The sequence below is a fragment of the Cupressus sempervirens genome, chromosome 8 (assembly GCF_028749045.1).
Source record: "Cupressus sempervirens isolate cs-2001-9-10 chromosome 8, ASM2874904v1, whole genome shotgun sequence".
NCBI lineage: Eukaryota > Viridiplantae > Streptophyta > Pinopsida > Cupressales > Cupressaceae > Cupressus > Cupressus sempervirens.
In genome coordinates, this window is record NC_143125.1 from 680,006,856 (window position 1) to 680,025,551 (window position 18,696).

The window sequence follows — 18,696 nt, forward strand, 5'->3', positions numbered from 1 at the left end:
CTTAACCAAATGTCCTAACCATTTTAGGGCATAAATGCAAACCCTAGCGAGAATGGAGAATGTTGCTTCAAAATAACCAAGTTGAAAACCTCTGAATGAAGAATGTGGAGAGTTTGATCAACATGTGTAGGCCACATATGATCAATGCATGTACATGTTAGGACCAAAAAATATCATAATCAGTATTATATTGTTCATTTTTAAGTGGGATTTTTGGAGGAATAGGCGAAAAAATTATCATTATAGGTATAAGAGTGTCCAATTATAGGGCTATTGATTATTCTTTCGGGTTAATGGTGTGCAATTTTAGAGTATGTTATCTAAATTTTAGGTTGTAGGATGTAGTAAATTAGACAGTGTTAATAAATTGAGAATACAAATGAAATAAATAGATTAGAGTTTAAATAGGTTTATATATATTAGTGTATATTTTAATTCATTTTTAAAATTATAATATTATTATTATTTGAAGATAATTATGTTCAATGTGATCAACGATTGGTCTATTTTAGTTTCATATATGAATAAAATATAACTAAAATAAATGTTATTAAAAATTATTAGGACTTTTTAAGTATTTAATATCTTACTTTCATAAGATATATTTGTATATATTTTCATAAGAAATCATGTTTAAACAATCATTTATTAACAATTTCTTTTATTAAGCTTTGGTCAAATGTCTAAAGAGTCATTATTTGGACACTTCGAATTTAATAGATTAGTTTGACAACTTGCATGATGAGTGGCAGCTTCAAACCTTAGTTATAATTAGTTAAGTATCCATTTTACATTTCTAAAAAAAAATAGAGATCTCACGATATTCCATATGACAACTATGTATTGACAAAGTTAACCCTCTCCCGCTCACCACCAGTGGGGCCTCTCCCTATTTTAACCCTATTGAAAATACATTTAACCAAATCCATATTCATTGTGGACTTTCACTTCTTCTTTTTTCCAATGCTCGTGTTTTGACGATTTAGTGAGAAAATCGCCATAAAAACACCCCGCAACTACATATTTCTTCACCCCGGAACATTTTCTCTCGGCTTTCAACGAAGTGGTGAGATTCATGGAGAAAATACAACACAAGCGCGTTGATGTTGGGGAACTCAAATTACATGTAGCAGAGATTAGAACAGGTATTTCTCGCACTTTTAGGGTTTTTTAACGTTTTTAGCTAATCGTTCTTGTAATGTATGTTCATGCCCCAATGAGATGTGATTACAGGTCCAGATGTACTACTGCTTCATGGCTTTCCTGAAATTTGGTATTCATGGCATCATCAGATGATTGCATTGGCAAATGTAGGGTTTCATGCAATTGCCCCTGACTTCAGAGGCTGTGGACTTTCTTATCAACCTTCCCAAATAGAGAAAGGCAACTATGTTGATCTTGTTGACGACATGGCCGGCCTTCTCGATTCATTGGGCATTGAAAAAGTGAGTACCCAAAACTCTATTCCATGAATATATAGGCCTTCCCTTGATAACCCCAAATTCATATTCAAATTGTATGTTTCTCAGAATTTTATAGGTATTTGTTGTGAGGAAAGATTTTGGAGCAAACGTTGCAGATTATCTGTATCTCTTGCACCCGGAGAGAGTGAGAAGCATTATAACAGTGGGTGTCCCTTATTTGCTACCAGGTCCAGATAGTATTCAGTTGGATTTGTTTCCACAAGATTTCTATGTTAGCCATTGGAAGGTCTCATTCACTTCCCCTGTTTCTACAACTTAGTGGTTTTCTTTTTTGATTCTATTTTGGCAACCCGGAAAAGCCTTGGCAGATTTTGGGCGTTTTGACGTAAAATCAGTCGTGAGGAACATTTATACCCTTTTTTCTGGAAGTGAGATTCCAGTGGCAGAAAAGGGTAAAGAGATAATGGACCTCTATGACCCTGCAATTCCACTGCCATCTTGGTTTACTGAGGATGATCTTAAAATGTACTCGAGCCTCTCTGAGAAATCAGGTTTTGCTTTTCCCATGCAAGCTCCCTACATCACCATTACAAGGTAATCTTGAAACAATTGTTTTCGTTTTGTCTTTAAAACATTTAGTGAGGATAGTCTATCATACTACTTACATGCTCTGCATTTTGGATTCACAGCAACTGAGGTAAATTGGCGGAGTTATCAGATTATACTATTAAAGCTCCAGCATTTATAATAATGGGTACCAAAGATTATGTACTCAGTTTTCCAGGGATGGCGGATTATATTAAGAGTGATAAAGTACTTCCCAGAAGGGAGCCATTTTGTTCAAGAGCAATTTCCTGAGGAGGTGAATAAGCTTCTCCTTGGCTTCCCCAACCAGCAGCTTTGTGATGCCTAGTGCTTCGTGGTCAAGCATAACAGCCCCAGTGTGTCAGTCCAGAAATTAAGAATAGTATTTCACTGGCTTGTGAAAGGGGTTTATATTGAAGCACGATAGTCTTTGATTTTAACTTGGACAATTTTCTGTTCCGCGTGGAATGCATTAATAGTCAGTTGCATTCGCTATCAAGTTTATAGTCCCACCAACGTTCATAGCCTCAAAATTTAGGAGTATAAAGATGCTAGAGTTGTTGATTTACCCTTGAATGTTTCTTAATCAGACTTTTATGGAAGTTCTCATTATATGAATAATTACTTGTCTTATAATCTTATAGGCCTAAAGAGGTTTCCACTAAATATCAAATTTGTGGAGTATATTGTATACGCTGTGCTAAAAGTGTTAGAATAAGACGAGGAACAAAGAGGAATCATATGTTCCAATTATCATTAATTAATATTTGAGAGAATTTATTTATTTTTAATCATAAATGTGATGAGAGTTCTACTATATTATTTTATGTACTTTATAATATCATTGTTTTTAAGTTTTGGGGTTCATAGTGTAATTCTTCTTTTGTCCACATTACCAATCCTTGATTTCAAGATGACATTTAGACATCTGATTTTTCACTTTTATTTCATATTCTTATAGTTTGGATCTTATGTTGATTACATTTAATTATATCATACTTTGATTAATCTTGTAAAGAATGTTGTAGATTTGGCATTCCATAAAAGATGTAAAAAGTTAAAACCATTGATTGATTCCATCTTTCATAAAAAAATACCTATCGTCTTTGAAATGGCCTTACCAAGCATATTTTCTTCCCAACTAGTATGTCCCTACTTTGATCTCTCAGATCAAGTTGACTAAATCTCCCTCAATTAGTGCAATACTAGGCTATTGTCACTTCATCATGAAATAGCTTATGCTTTGTGCTTAGACTTATGGATTCGACTTGACATTATGTCACATGTTAGAGTCATTGGGTGACAACAAGAACTCACAAAAAGACAAAATAAGAAATTTGAGGCTCTCTAACATAAACACCTCTCATGGAGTTCATCTTCTTTGTCAAGCAATGAATCTATCAAGTGTCATCCACACCTTAATCCCTGTGCCACCTCTCCCCATCTCCACCCTTTTTAAGTCTGCAACTTGACATTTTATGCATCTTAACTCTACTAATGATGGATCATAGAGTGTGATAAAAAATGTTGACACAATCTAATCCAGATAATCAAAACTACTATAATTTATAGATTGTGGAAATCTAATATCATTAATTGATATCCTTCATGGGAAGGAATTCTATTGGAAACCTATGCATCTAGAAAGGCTCATGATTAAAGTTGCAAATATGATGTTCCTTAGAAGATACAAAGACCATCTATTGATATCATCTTTTAGAAAAAATACCCATCATCATTGAAATGATGACACCAAACATACATTCTTCTAGGTAGGTTTTTCCCTACTTAAATCTTTCATCAAGTCAACCAAGTTCTCCATCAATCAACTCAATGTTAGGCTTATGTTGCTTCATCTTGAACTAGCTTTTACCATGCACCTAGATTTATGTGTTTGACTCAACACCTTGTCATGTGCTAGATCTATTGGATGACAAGAATATTGCACAAAAAGAAGAAGAAAAAAATTAGAAATTGAGCCTCTACAATGTAATTGCCTCTCACAGAGCATGTCTTCCTTGTTGAGAAATGGTTCATACAACCATCCTCCCACCTTGAACATTGTGTCACTTCCCCCCCTCTCCTCTCTTTTTAAGTGATCGGGTTTGATCTTCAATTTGATATTTCATACATCCAAACTCTCCACCATCTTGATGATGTATCATGGAGTGTGATCCAAAAACTTATTCAAAATTGTTAGAAGTTATGAATTGTGGAAATCCAATATGATTAAAAGATATATATTTCTAAAAAACTAAATTTATTTCAAAATATAAATCTTCTAATTTTATGAAGAATAAATTGAATTTCATTCTAAATAAAAGAGTGTATTTTACATATAAATTAACTCTATTACAAATTAAGTGAAATCAAGATTGTTTTTCAAATGAACTTTATTCAAAATTATTTTTTTGGAAAATAAATAAATCATTTTTTTCAAATAATTTGGACTTGAAGAAACAAATTTTAAAAATCTAGATTGTACTTTATCTAGGCATGAATGTTGATAGTATTCCTATGGGGGAATATGTTCACATGTTTGGAGAGATGATTGAGTGCTTATGTGTTGTATTCATGACTTGGTTTGTCATTGATGTCAATATATATGCTTTTTGGTTGTCATAGTTAAGAGTTACAGAGAGAGTTTTGTTCAGTGTGGTTAGAGCATGCAAAGTTGTGTTCTGAGTGTTGTTGGTAGATATATCTTGATGATGTATCTATGTTTGTGAAAAGTGATTCTAAGATTTGAGTAAGATTTGGAAAATTTGTTGAAGACTGGTTATAGGTCAGTGTGTAGGGAACACAATATTGGTATTTGAGTTGTATCTATTTGGTGAGGTTGAATCTTGTTCAATGGGCTTGGATTTCTGTTAGAGACATGTTCATGGTGATATGTTTGAGGCAACATAATTTGATGATCATTCTATGATGGTTGCTAAAGTGTAACATTTCATATTTAATTATTAGGCTAACTTGGTGTTGGACTTTGTTTTGGATATATAATTATAATGTAACAATTAATGTAATATCTTATTGAGGTTTTATATTATTCATTGTGCATTGGGGAAGCCTTAAGGCTAACTCAATTAGTTATTTTAGGACTTGGTATAAAGGAAAGATGTTTTCCTTGGTTGCAATCATCATATGTGTTGTAATGTATGATCATTGTATTAGGTGAAATGAGGATGCGAATTTGATGAGATGATAGCAGACAATGGCATTGAAGATGTGTTGAGAACTTCAAAGGAACTACCTTGGTAAGATAAGTTGTTGAATCAGTTAATTCACCTTTAGATATTTTATCCTCATAACTATTATGTGAGGACTATTAAGAAGAAATTGGAAAGTGGGTTTAGTTGACTTCCTATTACCTCCTAACAGGGTTGATGCAACTCCTAACAGGATTGGAATCTTCTAACAAGGATTCAAACTCTCCTAATATGGACTACATGTACTGATTATATGTAATCATATCCTATCAGAGTCTTATCCTTTCACAAGGAACTTTTATATTAGTACATCATCTTGTGAGCATCATTTCCACTAGGGTTTTCACTCTGATCACTAGTTTCCCTAGTTAACAAATATTGTGTCATTGTGCATGGTTTTTATATTATGGTTATTGCATCTATTGGTTTTATATTTCAAATTTTATAAGGTTAATTTAAGTTGGTTTAACTACACAACTGATTCACCCCCTTCCCCTCTCATTTGTATTGGTGAGCTTTAATCTCTAACAATTGATATCAAAGCATCAAGTCCTTGATCAAGAATTTTAACAACTTAAGGAGATCCATGACTGTATTTAGGCAAGAAAGTATAAAATTTTATGGAGAGAACTATGACAGTTGGAAGGAGAAAATGGAGAATTACTTTCTATGCATGGGAGTTGACTCCTGGATGGTCATAAGGGAAAACAATATAGTGTAGATGAAATAAAGTTAAATTCATGTACACAAGAGGAGAAAGATCTATTTAGGTACAACATGTGTGGTAGAGAAGCATTTTTATTAGCTCTTCCAGAATCAAAATATGTTGCTTGGTAAAAATCTTACAACTTTCATATTCAATTTGGATTAAGTTACATAGTATTTTGGAAGGTGATATTTTTGCAAAGAAATCTAAACTTTAGTATTGGAAAAATATGCTTGATAGTGCTAAGAGATGAATCAGTGAGGGGATATTTTTCTAGGATATATGAGATTGTTGTAGGAATTAAGAGTTGTGATGTAATTGTTACTAACGATGATGTTGTGTGGAAGATTTTGAAATCTTTTCCACCTTCTTTTGAGAACAAAGTACAAACTATTGAAGAGAGTATTCCTATGACACTTAATTTTACCAGAGAGACACTACTTGGGAACTTGCAAGCATTTGAACAAAGATTGAAGTATAAGTAAGGAATAATCAAGATAAAGCCATCTTTTAGTGTACAGAAAGACAAAGCTATATTAACCAAGAGTGTTAGCACAAATGGAGATTATGCTAGAGAATGGGAAACAAAGGAAAAAGAATACAAGAAGATTGATGAAGGACTTGCATAACTTGTGAAAAGGAAATTGTTGGCCAAAGGCGCCATCCCACCAAGGATTAAATTCAAATATTTAAAACCCTCCCAACAGTCACTTTCATGTTATGTTTCAAGTCTTGGAGCCGTGACTAAATGGTATGGTCTCAATCTTATGATAGCTCATGTATCAGAGGATCGTCAAGCGAATCAAGTAGTGATAAGATGCTACAAGGCCCCTGTTGGTTGGGTTGTCATGAAATCATAGATAGTCAAGAGATCATAAGCCAAAGAAAGGTCTGCTCAATTTTACGACAAGAAGGATGTGTTTCAATGCCATGAGGGTCAACAATTGTATAATTGCAGGGTTGACTTACCAGGTTACTGAAGCTATGAAGGAAAGGGTTGGTTGTATGATCTTAGATTCATAAGGTCACAAGAACAAGCAAGGATGCCTCCCAAGGTCACAACAAAAGATAATTGAACCACGATCAAAGGATCACAAGGGTCATTGCCACAACTATCGATATCATGATGGACTGTGATCGTAAGATTGTAAAGATCAAATCAACTATGTATGTGACATCACAAGGGGAGAATAATGATATCATGACCTTATACCAAGGGTGTTATCATGCCATCATTCTTTTGTGAGATCATGGGACTGGTTGTTGTCAAAGGATCATAAAGAGAATCAAGGATGGGCTCAATGCGATGAAGTATAGGTGATCATAAGATCATAGAGGTTAGGGTTATAAACAAAAGATGACGTGAAGGGTTTTGACCATAGTTGATGCTAGTAGGATCTTGAGCTTTAATGTTGACCAAAATAGATAAGGAGCTTCATCCACCAAGATGGACAAGGAGGAGTTCTTGACTAATCAAGTAGTAGGCAAGATATAGAGCAACAGTTGAATATGGTTGACATGTGCTCTTCTATATGATTTAGCAAGTTGATGATAGAGGAAGTGGCTCTTTGATGATAGATCTAATCTTTTCAATCTTCTCCAACCATTTTCATCATTCCCTAGGCTTGATAAATACAAAAGAGAACTCCATCACCACCTTTTGATCCATCTACTCAGTCCCAAGGTTAATGGCTATTGTTCTTGCCCTCTCAAAGATTGTTTGGTGGATAAGCGATCTTCTCACGTCTAGATTTGTGCTATGATCAGATCTTTTCCAATTTTGTTGTAATTATTTTCTGCAATTTTGAATGCATTTGTTGAGTTATATCTTAGAGTAGAAGCTATCTAAGTTATGCTAGCATTATAAAAGTAGATTTTGTAATCTTTCTTAGGGTTGGATGTTCTCTATTTCTTTGGTATTGCTCTAGCATACTACTGTAAATTCCCTCTCTTGCCTCTGAATTATATGACTTCTTGTCTTATCTCCTTCAACCACCAATGTACTGTGCAAGCATTTTCTACCTCTCTTTGATATACTATGGATAGCTATAACTAACATTTCTATATCTCTTTGGCCTATGAATGATAAGAAGTGAAGCTCTTTTTCCTCGTGTAACTCTTTTAGTTGTCTGATCTATATGTGGTTGATAGATTAAACCAAGTATGAATCCATATATCTTTGGATTGTCATGATAATTATAGTGTGCATGCATGGGTAGAGATTGGTCTAAACACCCTATTTTGGTGCATCACCTCCTTAGAATAGATTAGGTAGTTACTTTCATGTGTTCCTTCTCCCTATTCTCTTCAAGTGTAGTTTAAGTGTGTCCTATTAATAGAGGAAGCCAGTCTTCTCTAGAGACTCATCCTCATTGTTCAAGTCCCACAACTTGGAGGTTGCTTCCATGTTTCACAAGGTTGTTTTTGGTAAGAACTTTGGACCAAGGTACAAACTTTTGTGACAATAGTTTTTGGCATGCTCAGTGGGACCTCATATTAAACATTCTAAGTCCACTGGCATCAAAGAAGGATTTCATGTTTATGTTGAGGAGATAGTACTTCCTTTAGCATTAAATCCTTCAAGAAGCTCATTTGTTCAAAGTACTTGGTGACTCCAAGCTACAAGCATAATCTAGTTTCCACACCAAAGATTGTTGTGACTCATTGTTAGCTTTAGGTAGCTTGGATAGTTGTTCATTCATATATGATTAATTAGCAAATAATTGTTAGAGTTATGAAAAATATTTGTTAATTAATAGAATCCTTCTAGAAGCCACTAGTAACCTATTGGTTAGGTTGTTTTAATCAATAAGCAACTAGAAACTTCTTGGTTGAGTTGTCTTGATCAAGAAGCAACTAAAAACCTCTTGGTTAGCTAGTATAAAATGGGGTCAAGGGAAGCATTTGGAGAATAGAAAAAAATAGAGAAAAAAAAGAGTTGTAGAAGCATTTGCAGCATTAGCAAATAGTCTTGTAGTATTAGCAAGGGCACAGTGATAGTGTTGGGGATAATAGTGGGGAATACCAGCTAGAGAAATTAGGAGGTTTTCTGAATTCTGCTAGTGAGAGACAAGGAATTTTATATCTCTTGATTTGTTGAAGTTAATATATTTTCTATCTGTAGAACTAGTTTTCCCTTAGGGGTTCTTCTAGGGACAATTTGTTCGAAAATATTATGTTTTTTGTGTTTTAAATTTCTTTCCCTATTTTATTGGTGAAGTTGTAGTTGTGTTATTTTTCAATATTAGCTAGGAATTTATTTTCAGAAGTTTAATAATCATTTGTGATAGGAGATTAATGATCAATGACTACAGTAGGAATTTTCACATGGTATCAGAGCAATGTTGAGGGTAGAAGAGTTTTTTCTTAGGAAAGAAAGTAAGGGTTTATATAACTAAGTGTGATCTCTTCAAAATTGTTATTACTTTAATCCTTTGAGATGGCTTCAGCTGGTTTGAGAGATCAAGAAAGATTGGATGGTGCCTCGAATTTTGATGTCTGGAAGGCCAAAATTTCTTTATTGTTGGAAGAGAATGGTATCAAGGATTATACTACCATTGTTTTACCTATATCAAAGGATGTGACACAACTTGTAGAATATAAGAAGGATGATGGCAAGGCGAGGAGGATTATCCTTGATGGTGTTAAGGATCATATTGTTCCACATATCTCAGAGCTAGATATAGCGAAGAAGATGTGGGATGCCATCCTGAATCTGTACCAAAATGCTACCACCAATAGGAAGATGATCCTTAGAGAGAAGCTAAAGAATACCTAGATGAACTAGGGAGAACAAGTTACAAGTTACCTCACTAGGCTTAGACTTGTCAAGGATGAGTTAACAACTATTGGAGATAGTCCTAGTGATGATGAGCTAGTGAGAATAGCCCTAAATGGGTTTTCTAAACAATGGAGTGTCTTTGTTCAAGTTGTTAGTGGACAAGATACCTTACCAAGTTGGGATCGACTATGGATTGATTTCACTCAAGAGGATTTTAGAATAAGTCTTGTAAATGGAGCCAAAAAGAGTCAAAAAAGCGAGGAAAACATTGCCCTAGCAGGGAAAGGGAAAGCAAAGAAGGGATCTAGAAAAGGATCAAATTCAAAAAGTGAGAAAAAGAAGAAGAAGGATATTTCTAAGGTCAAGTACTTTCCTTGTCACAAGTATGGTCACTATGTCAATGATTACCTCAAAAGGAAGAAGGCAAAGAAGCAGGTGGTAGCTTCAATAAGTGTAGAAGAACACACCAAAAGACTAGAAGATCAGTTTGCACTTATAGCTTGTATGGTGAGCTCAACCTCACAGACTATTTGTTATATAGATAGTGTAGCATGATTTCATATGAGAGGAGTTAGGGAGTACTTCTCCAGTTATAAGGAGGAGAACATCAATATCCAAATTTCTATGGGAAACTTGTCCAAACTCAACCTAGTTGGGAAAGGGACTGTTCGGTATCAAAGGGAGAATAGAAAGATAATTCTACTTCATGATGTGTTGCATGTGGTAGGATTAGGTATGAATTTGGTTTTCATATATGTTCTTCAGGATAGGGTGTATAATATACTCTTTAGAGGGTCACATGTGTTGATTAATCACAAGGATTGGAAATCACTCATAACTATTGGAGTTAGGAGTGGTTGCCTTTATAGGTTGCAATTTGATACTCCTAAGGCACTCATGAGCAACTGTAATCCTAGAGATCTTGGAGAGTTATGACATCGGAGGTTGGGCCATACTCATCATGGAGCATTCAAATTGCTTCGTGAGATGGTGATAGGTGTTCCAGAGGTGAGCACAGAGCATGATGATGTATGTAAAGGATGTGTGTTGGGGAAGTTTGTAAAAGCATATTTTCCAAGGAGTCAGAAAATGGAGGCAAGTACAAAGGAAATAACTTCCAGGAGTTTTGTACAGAGAAGAAATCAAGAGAGTGGACTATTCCTTACAATCCACAGTAGAATGGAGTTGCTAAGAGGAAGAAACATTTTATATCGAAGGTGGCAAGAGCTATGCTACATGACTAGGATATGGCCCACTACTTATGGGCAAAGGCGTGTAGTACAACAATCTACATTCAAAATAGGGTTCCACAAAAGGTACTAAGGAGGATGACACTAGAGGAAGCCTTCATAGGAAAGAAGCCTAATGTTAGCCTCTTCACAATATTTGGGAGTTTGGCATATTGTCATATTCTAGGTGATACATATACCAAGTTAGATCAGACTGTAGAGAGAGGGTACTTTGTTGGGTATAGTGATACCCCAAATGCATATAGGAATTTTATCCGTAGGACTAGAAGAATTATTATCAAACATGATGTAAAGTTCATGGAGGACAAGGCATTTAGGAGGTCCCAAGATTTTCTAGTAGATGATTAGAGTGAGCAGCCAGTAGAAGCTCCAAGGCCTAGTTAAGGGCAACAAAGCACAAGTACAATTACTAGTACAAGTGTAGGCTCAGATGGTGAAGTTTCATAGAACATGGAGCAATAGGTGCAATAGTGCAATAGGAAATGCATCTAGAAGACTTAGATGTTGATATCTCATCCTCTACAGTTGGCAATAGGAACCATGAGGTTCAAGACACACCAAGGGATACTTAAAATTTTGTGGGAGCTCTTAGGAAGAGTACTAGACAATGGAGACAACCATCCAAGTTCAATGACTATGTGGCATTAGTTAGCCAGTTGGTAGATAGTAAATCTCTATGGTTGAGGAAATTTTATCAATAATGCAGAATGATGTGTGGGAGGTAGTACCTAGACCAACAGAAAGGGTACTTGTTGGATCACACTGGATCTATAAGATAAAGCACAATGCAGATGATAGCATCGAGAAATACAAGGGTATGTGTAGGATCATGGTGTGCCAAAAAGTGGCGATGTGAAAAAAATAGAGTTTGAAGATGTCTAAAAGTGCTTCAAAACTTGCTCTGACTTTTTTTCACCTATCCAGGTACCAAACCTGGAAAGTAAGGCCCAAGGCATATCGTATATCCAATTTGATATCAGATATCCGATAATATCGGATATCTGATAAAAAATGATATATTACTATAACATAATATTATTATTATAATATAATAATTATAATTATTCTATAATATAATAATATTATTATTATATTATAATAGTATAATATATTATGTAATATTATATAATATAATATTATTATTATAATATAATTATTATTATTATACTATAATATAATAATAATATTATTATATAATTATTATTATTATATTATAATATAATAATATTATTATTATATTATAATAGTATAATATCTTATAAATTATAATAATATAATATAAAATATAATATAATATAATATATCTAGCATTAGCAGTATATTCTGCAATTGGATATCTGATATTGTATCAGATATACGATATAATATCAGATATCTGATACTTGTGACTAATATATATATAAATGATAGACCTATGGGCTTATATTTGGCTTATTTCAACACCAGTATTCGAGGGCATGAATTAGATATCAAATTTTAAATCAGATATCAGATATAAAGGTTTTTTTTTGTTTTCTTAATCATTTTAAACATAAATTCAATAGATTTTATCATGGTTTTGTTAGTTTTAATTGAATCTAGGCTTTTTTTGAAAAAAATTGATAAAATTAAGGTTTTTTTAATATATATTACATTTTGCAATTCAATAGGAATGGCTGATCAAAATGATGACACTGAGGCAAGGAATAATATTCCTCATAACCCCCCACCAAATGATCTAGTGCCCCCACAAAACCGTCCACCAAATGATCCTCTACCCTCTCAAAACCCTCCTCAAATTGAGGATTTGATAAATGAAAATCTCACCAAATTGAGGGGTTTGTGAAAAACATATAATAATGTACCCGCATTGGCTCATATGTTATCCATGTTAAACACCATGGTGGATAACATTAAAACCCTTACGAACCAACAAAAATGCCGCTCTTCATTGGCATGATGAAATGCATGAGATGTTTGATGATGGTTTGGACTATGATGAGGTTGTGGCCCTCAATATAACCAAAGAGGATTTGGCTAGCCTTTTTGCGAACTAGAAAATGGGTATACTAGTCGACCCAAAAAAATCCAAACTATCAATTAAATGGTGCACAAATGACATCATACATGCAAACTTTTTGGATCATTGGTTGATGGTTTTTGATATCCCTCCACATAGCAATTTAGATGTGCCATTTTATTTCCTTAGAAAATTATATGTAGAATTTGTGTTGAAACTTAAAGTGAACTATTGGAGCATGAAGCCCAACATGGGTGTAGGACTAGGAGCTCCTCAAGATAGACCCTCTTCCTAGCGAAAGAAAGCTAGCACCTTTGTCACCCCCACTGATATCTCCCCCCCTCCTCAAGTGTAACATCCTGATATTATGGTAGAGGCTAGCTCTCAAACTATCAAAGCCATTCATAGGCTGAGTAGTCTAATGATATCTTAGGCTAGGTTAGTCATGCCTCCTCATGTTGATGATGTTGGGGCTAGTTCATCATCAACTAGCTCATCACACCTTTGTGTGCCTCACACTTGCATTACATGCAAGAATATTTGCCTGGGTCCCATAGGTGATCTTCCTGAGTATCATTTTGTATTAGACGAGGATACACCAGACACACGCACAGAGGCTACAGACCCTGATATGAGAGAGGAGGGGAATGCAGAGGCATGGACTCCTTTGGTGTCACTACGTGTATACATTTTTTTGTTATGACATATGCGATTTAAAGTTATTTTTTATAATAGAGGAATTTTAATTTTTAAGCCATACTAACTTATACATGTATGTGATCTTTATTCATGTTTAGTTGATGACTGAGGAGGAGCTCAAATAGATTGATGATGCCACACTCTTGGCCATTTCATTTGGCCTTGAGACATCTACAGTATATTATGTTGTGTTCGCATTATTCTTTCTATTTGATATTGTAGCATATATGGTTGCTAATCTTTTTTTTATCTTGTAGGTACCACTAGTCTTGGGGGGGACAAAGTGTGAGGGATGAGCCAGCATGCATTGACAAAGGAAAGGTAATTAGGTGCTTTCTATTTGATTAAATATTGAGCATTCTTGTAAAATATTTGTGGTAATAAAATTTAATTACATTATTTATTGTATATAGGGCCTGGCTACTAGTAATGAGCCTCTACAGATTCTGCATTGTAGATGATCAGGCATTTCCATTTGCACTAAGAGCCCCATTGTATGTATAAGTATCATTTATTTTTTATTTTCCTTATCGTTGTAAATAAATTCAAAATTTATTTTCATGATATTAAAAAATACTATTTTGTATCTGATAGGAGACCCCTAGTGCACATGAGGTCCGATGGGAGAGTTATGTAGATTTGATGATGCAGCCACTCTATTCTGAGGAGGAACCTACAATAGTAAGTTGTAGTTTGAATTCATGATTAAATATGTTATAAATTTAGCATGCTATGAATTATAATGTTATAGTTTAAGTTGTAGATTCATCTGAAAAATGTATTTGAACATACACAGCCCACAATCCGTGAGGTAGAAGCATTGCTAAGGGCATACGAGAGGACTCCTGGCCAGTGTAGGAGGTCGATGAAAGAGGTAATTTATTATGAAATTTTAATAGTATAAATCTTCGTTACAAAAAAGATCATTATGCATTTGAGTAATTCAATGTTAGATACAAAGAAACATATAAATTTAGTAGTCTAACTTTGGGTTTTCCTTTTTTGTTTATGTAGGAGGCATCTGATCCACCTAGTGCAGTGAAGAGGCTATATTTTGATCATCCACCAGCACCCTAGGATAGTATAGTTGTTGCAGTATGCATCATGAGACATTTTGAGATGGCATATCCCACATTGTATATAGAAACATTGATGTTATACACATTCTGATGGCATGATTAGCCACATTTTGTATATGGATCTATGTATTTTGATATATATTTGAGTACTTTGTCTATGGATACATGATCTTTGATATATATTTGTGTAAAATTTTGTCTATGGATACATGTATTTTGATATATATTTTTGTAATTTATGTGCACAATGATATACATATTAATTTAGTATCTAGTATTGTTCAATTTATTGTGGATCATGTGTATTGTTCATGTTTATGGAATATCATTAATTTTGATTATGTTTGTTATATTCAATTCAAATGCAATAATTTTTTAATAAAATTTTAACAACCTTTATTATCAAATTTGGATGTAATGTTTAATTTGAAGTGCTATCATGACATAAACACACTTGTTAACCTCCTACATAAGGTTTAGATAACCCCAAATCTGATTCTAAACTCGACCTTCAACCTTGAAACTAACTCTTGGCTTCAAATATAATCTTAACATAGTTAATGACTCCACTCCTCAACCATTGATTATGTTCCCAACCACAAAGTCATTTCTAGATTCATAATCTTTGATAACTAGCACTTCACTTTGTTACTATCCTCATACTACAACTTTTCAATTTCAACATAACCTCAAAATATCTCAACTTAAGAGACTTGATTGGATAATTCATCAATATCCCTCATGAGCTCTAAGTTATTTTAGGCCTTAGCATCACCGTCCTGTAGCATTCAACAGTTCATTGATAGCCCTCACGAGCTCTAAGTTATGACCCTCGAAAGATCGACCTCGAAATGCACTTAGAGCACCTTGGAGACTCGTTAGTAAAGGGTGGCCGTGAACGATGGATGGTCTCCATGGATGAAACAAGGGTGTCACTAGGGTTCACCCACCCACTCAGAGCTAATGGTACTAACAATTCAATGCCAAGATCAGCAGTTTCAAAGTTACGCTCTAGTGCACTTATGAATTAAGGCACACTACGAGTTTTGGCATCGAGCGAGATCGCTATGCTGAATCCAAATGGAATTTGATCCCTCAAAAATGAGAATGAGATAGTTTATTTTAGGTATCAACATCACCATCCTGTAGAATTTGACATTTCATCGATAGCCCTCACGAGCTCCGAGTTATGACCCTCGAAAGATCAACCTTGAAACGCACTTAGAGCACCTTGGAGACTCCTCGGTAAAGGGTGGGTGCGGACGATGAATGGTCTTCGTGGATGGAACAAGGGTGTCACTAGGATTCACCTACCCACCTAGAGCTAATGGTGTTGATGATTTGATACCAAGATCATCAATTTCAGAGTTATGCTCTAGTGCACCTATGAACTGAGGCACACTATAAGTTTTGGCATCAAGCGAGATCGTTATGCCGAATCCAAACAGAATGTGGTCTCTCAAAAATGAGATAGGTTATTTTAGGTCTCTACATCACCATCTTTTAGAATTTGGCATTTCATCGATAGCCCTCATGAGCTCTGAGTTATGACCCTCGAAAGATCGACCTCGAAATGCACTTAAAGCACCTTGGAGACTCCTCACTACAGGGTGGCAACGGATGATGGATGCTCTCCATTGCTAAAAAAAGGGTGTCACTAGGGTTCACCTGCCTATCCAAAGCTAATGGTGCTGATTATTCGATGCCAAGGTTAGCAGTTACAAAGTTACGCTCTCATGCACCTATGAACTGAGGCACACTACGAGTTTTGGCATCGAGCGAGATTGTTGTGTCGAATCCAAACAGAATGTGATCTCTCAAAAATGAGATAGGTTATTTTAGGTATCCACATTACCTTCTTGTAGAATTTGACATTTCATAGATAGCCCTCACGAGCTCCAAGTTATGACCCTTGAAAGATCAACCTCGAAATGCACTTAGAGTGCCTTGGAGACTCCTCGATACATGGTGGCCACGGATGATGGATGGTCTTTGTGGCCAAAAAAAGGGTATCACTAGGGTTCACCCACCCACCTGGAGCTAATGGCACTGATGATTCAATGCCAAGATCATCAGTTTTAAAGTTATGCTCTAGTCCACCTATGAATTGAGGCACATTTTGAGTTTTGGCATTGAGTGAGATCGATGTGCCGAATCCAAATAGAATGTGATCTCTCAAAAATGAGATAGGTTATTTTAGGAATTAGCATCACCATCCTGTAGAATTTGACATTTCATCGATAGTCCTCATGAGCTCTGAGTTATGATCCTTGGAAGATCGACCTCAAAACACACTTAGAGCTTGGAGACTCCTCGATACACGGTGGCCATGGATGATGGATTCTCTCTATGGCCAGAACAAGGGTGTCACTAGGGTTCACCCACCCACCTAGAGCTAATGGGATTGATGATTCTATGCCAAGATCAGTGGTTTTAGAGTTATGCTCTAGTGCACCGATGAACTAAGGCACACAGCGAGTTTTGGCATCGGGCAAGATCATTGTACCAAATCCAAATAGAATGTGATCTCTCAAAAATGAGATAGGTTATTTTAGGTATCAACATCACCGTCCTATAGAATTTTATTTTTCATTGATAGCCCTCATGAGCTCTAAGTTATGACCCTTGAAAGATTGACCTTGAAATGCACTTAGAGCACCTTAGAGACTCCTCGATACGGGGTGGCTGTGGATGATGGATGCTCTCTGTGGCTAAAAAAAGGGTGTCACTAGGGTTCACCCACCCACTAAGAGCTAATGGCATTGATGATTAGATGCCAAGATCAGTGATTTTAGAGTTATGCTCTGATGCACCTATGAACTAAGGCACACTGCGAGTTTTGGCATCGAGCGAGATCGCTATGCCGAATCCAAACAAAATGTGATCTCTCAAAAATGAGATAGGCTATTTTAGATATCAACATCACCATCTTGTAGAATTTTATGTTTCATTGATGGCCCTCACGAGATCTGAGTTATGACCCTTGAAAGATCGACCTCGAAATGCACTTAGAGCACCTTGGAGACTCCTCGACAAGGGGTGGCCATGGACGATGGATGGTCTCTATGGATGGAACAAGGGTGTCACTAGGGTTCACCCGCCTACCCAGAGCTAATGGCATTGACGATTTGATGCCAAGATCAGTGGTTTCAGAGTTACACTCTAGTGCACCTATGAACTGAGGCACACTGTGAGTTTTGACATCGAGTGAGATCGTTGTGCCAAATCAAAATGAAATGTGATATCTCAAAAATGAGATAGGTTATTTTAGGTATCAGCATCGCCATCTTGTATAATTTGATGTTTCATCGATAGCCCTCATGAGCTCCAAGTTATGACCCTTAGAAGATAAACCTCAAAATGCACTTAAAGCACCTTGGAGACTTCTCAGTAAGGGGTGGCCGCAGATAATGGATGGTATCTGTGGATGGAACAAGGGTGTCACTAGGGTTCACCCACCCACTCAGAGCTAATGGTGCTCATGATTCGATGCAAAGATTAGTAGTTTCAAAGTTATGCTCTAGTGCACCTATGAACTAAGGCACATTGTGAGTTTTGGCATCGAGCAAGATCACTATGCCGAATCCAAACAAAATGTGATCTCTCAAAAATGAGATAGATTATTTTAGGTATCTGCATCACCATCCTATAGAATTCAATTTTTCATCGATAGCCCTCACAAGCTCCGATTTATGACCCTCGGAAGATCAACCTCGAAACGCACTTAGAGCACCTTGGAGACTCCTTGGTAAGGGATGGCCGCAGATGATGGATGATCTCTGTGGATGTAACAAGGGTGTCACTAGGGTTCACCGCCCACCCAAAGCTAATGGCACTAATGATTTGATGCCAAGATTAATGGTTTTAGAGTTAACACTCTGGTGCACCTATGAACTGAGCCACACTGCGAGTTTTGGCATCAAGTGAGATCATTGTGCCGAATCCAAATGGAATGTGATCTCTC

General features: G+C 35.7%; 1 pseudogene across 1 annotated transcript in view; it reads left to right on the plus strand.

Moving 5' to 3' along the window:
• Positions 1 to 1,046: 1,046 nt before the first annotated feature.
• Positions 1,047 to 18,696, plus strand: part of LOC149544271 (uncharacterized) — a 57,354-nt pseudogene continuing 39,704 nt past the window's right edge. The window contains exons 1-4 of the transcript XR_016355115.1: positions 1,047 to 1,145; positions 1,234 to 1,445; positions 1,540 to 2,018; positions 2,114 to 2,326. The product of XR_016355115.1 is annotated as an uncharacterized LOC149544271 (transcript). The remainder of the gene's footprint in view (positions 1,146 to 1,233; positions 1,446 to 1,539; positions 2,019 to 2,113; positions 2,327 to 18,696) is intronic.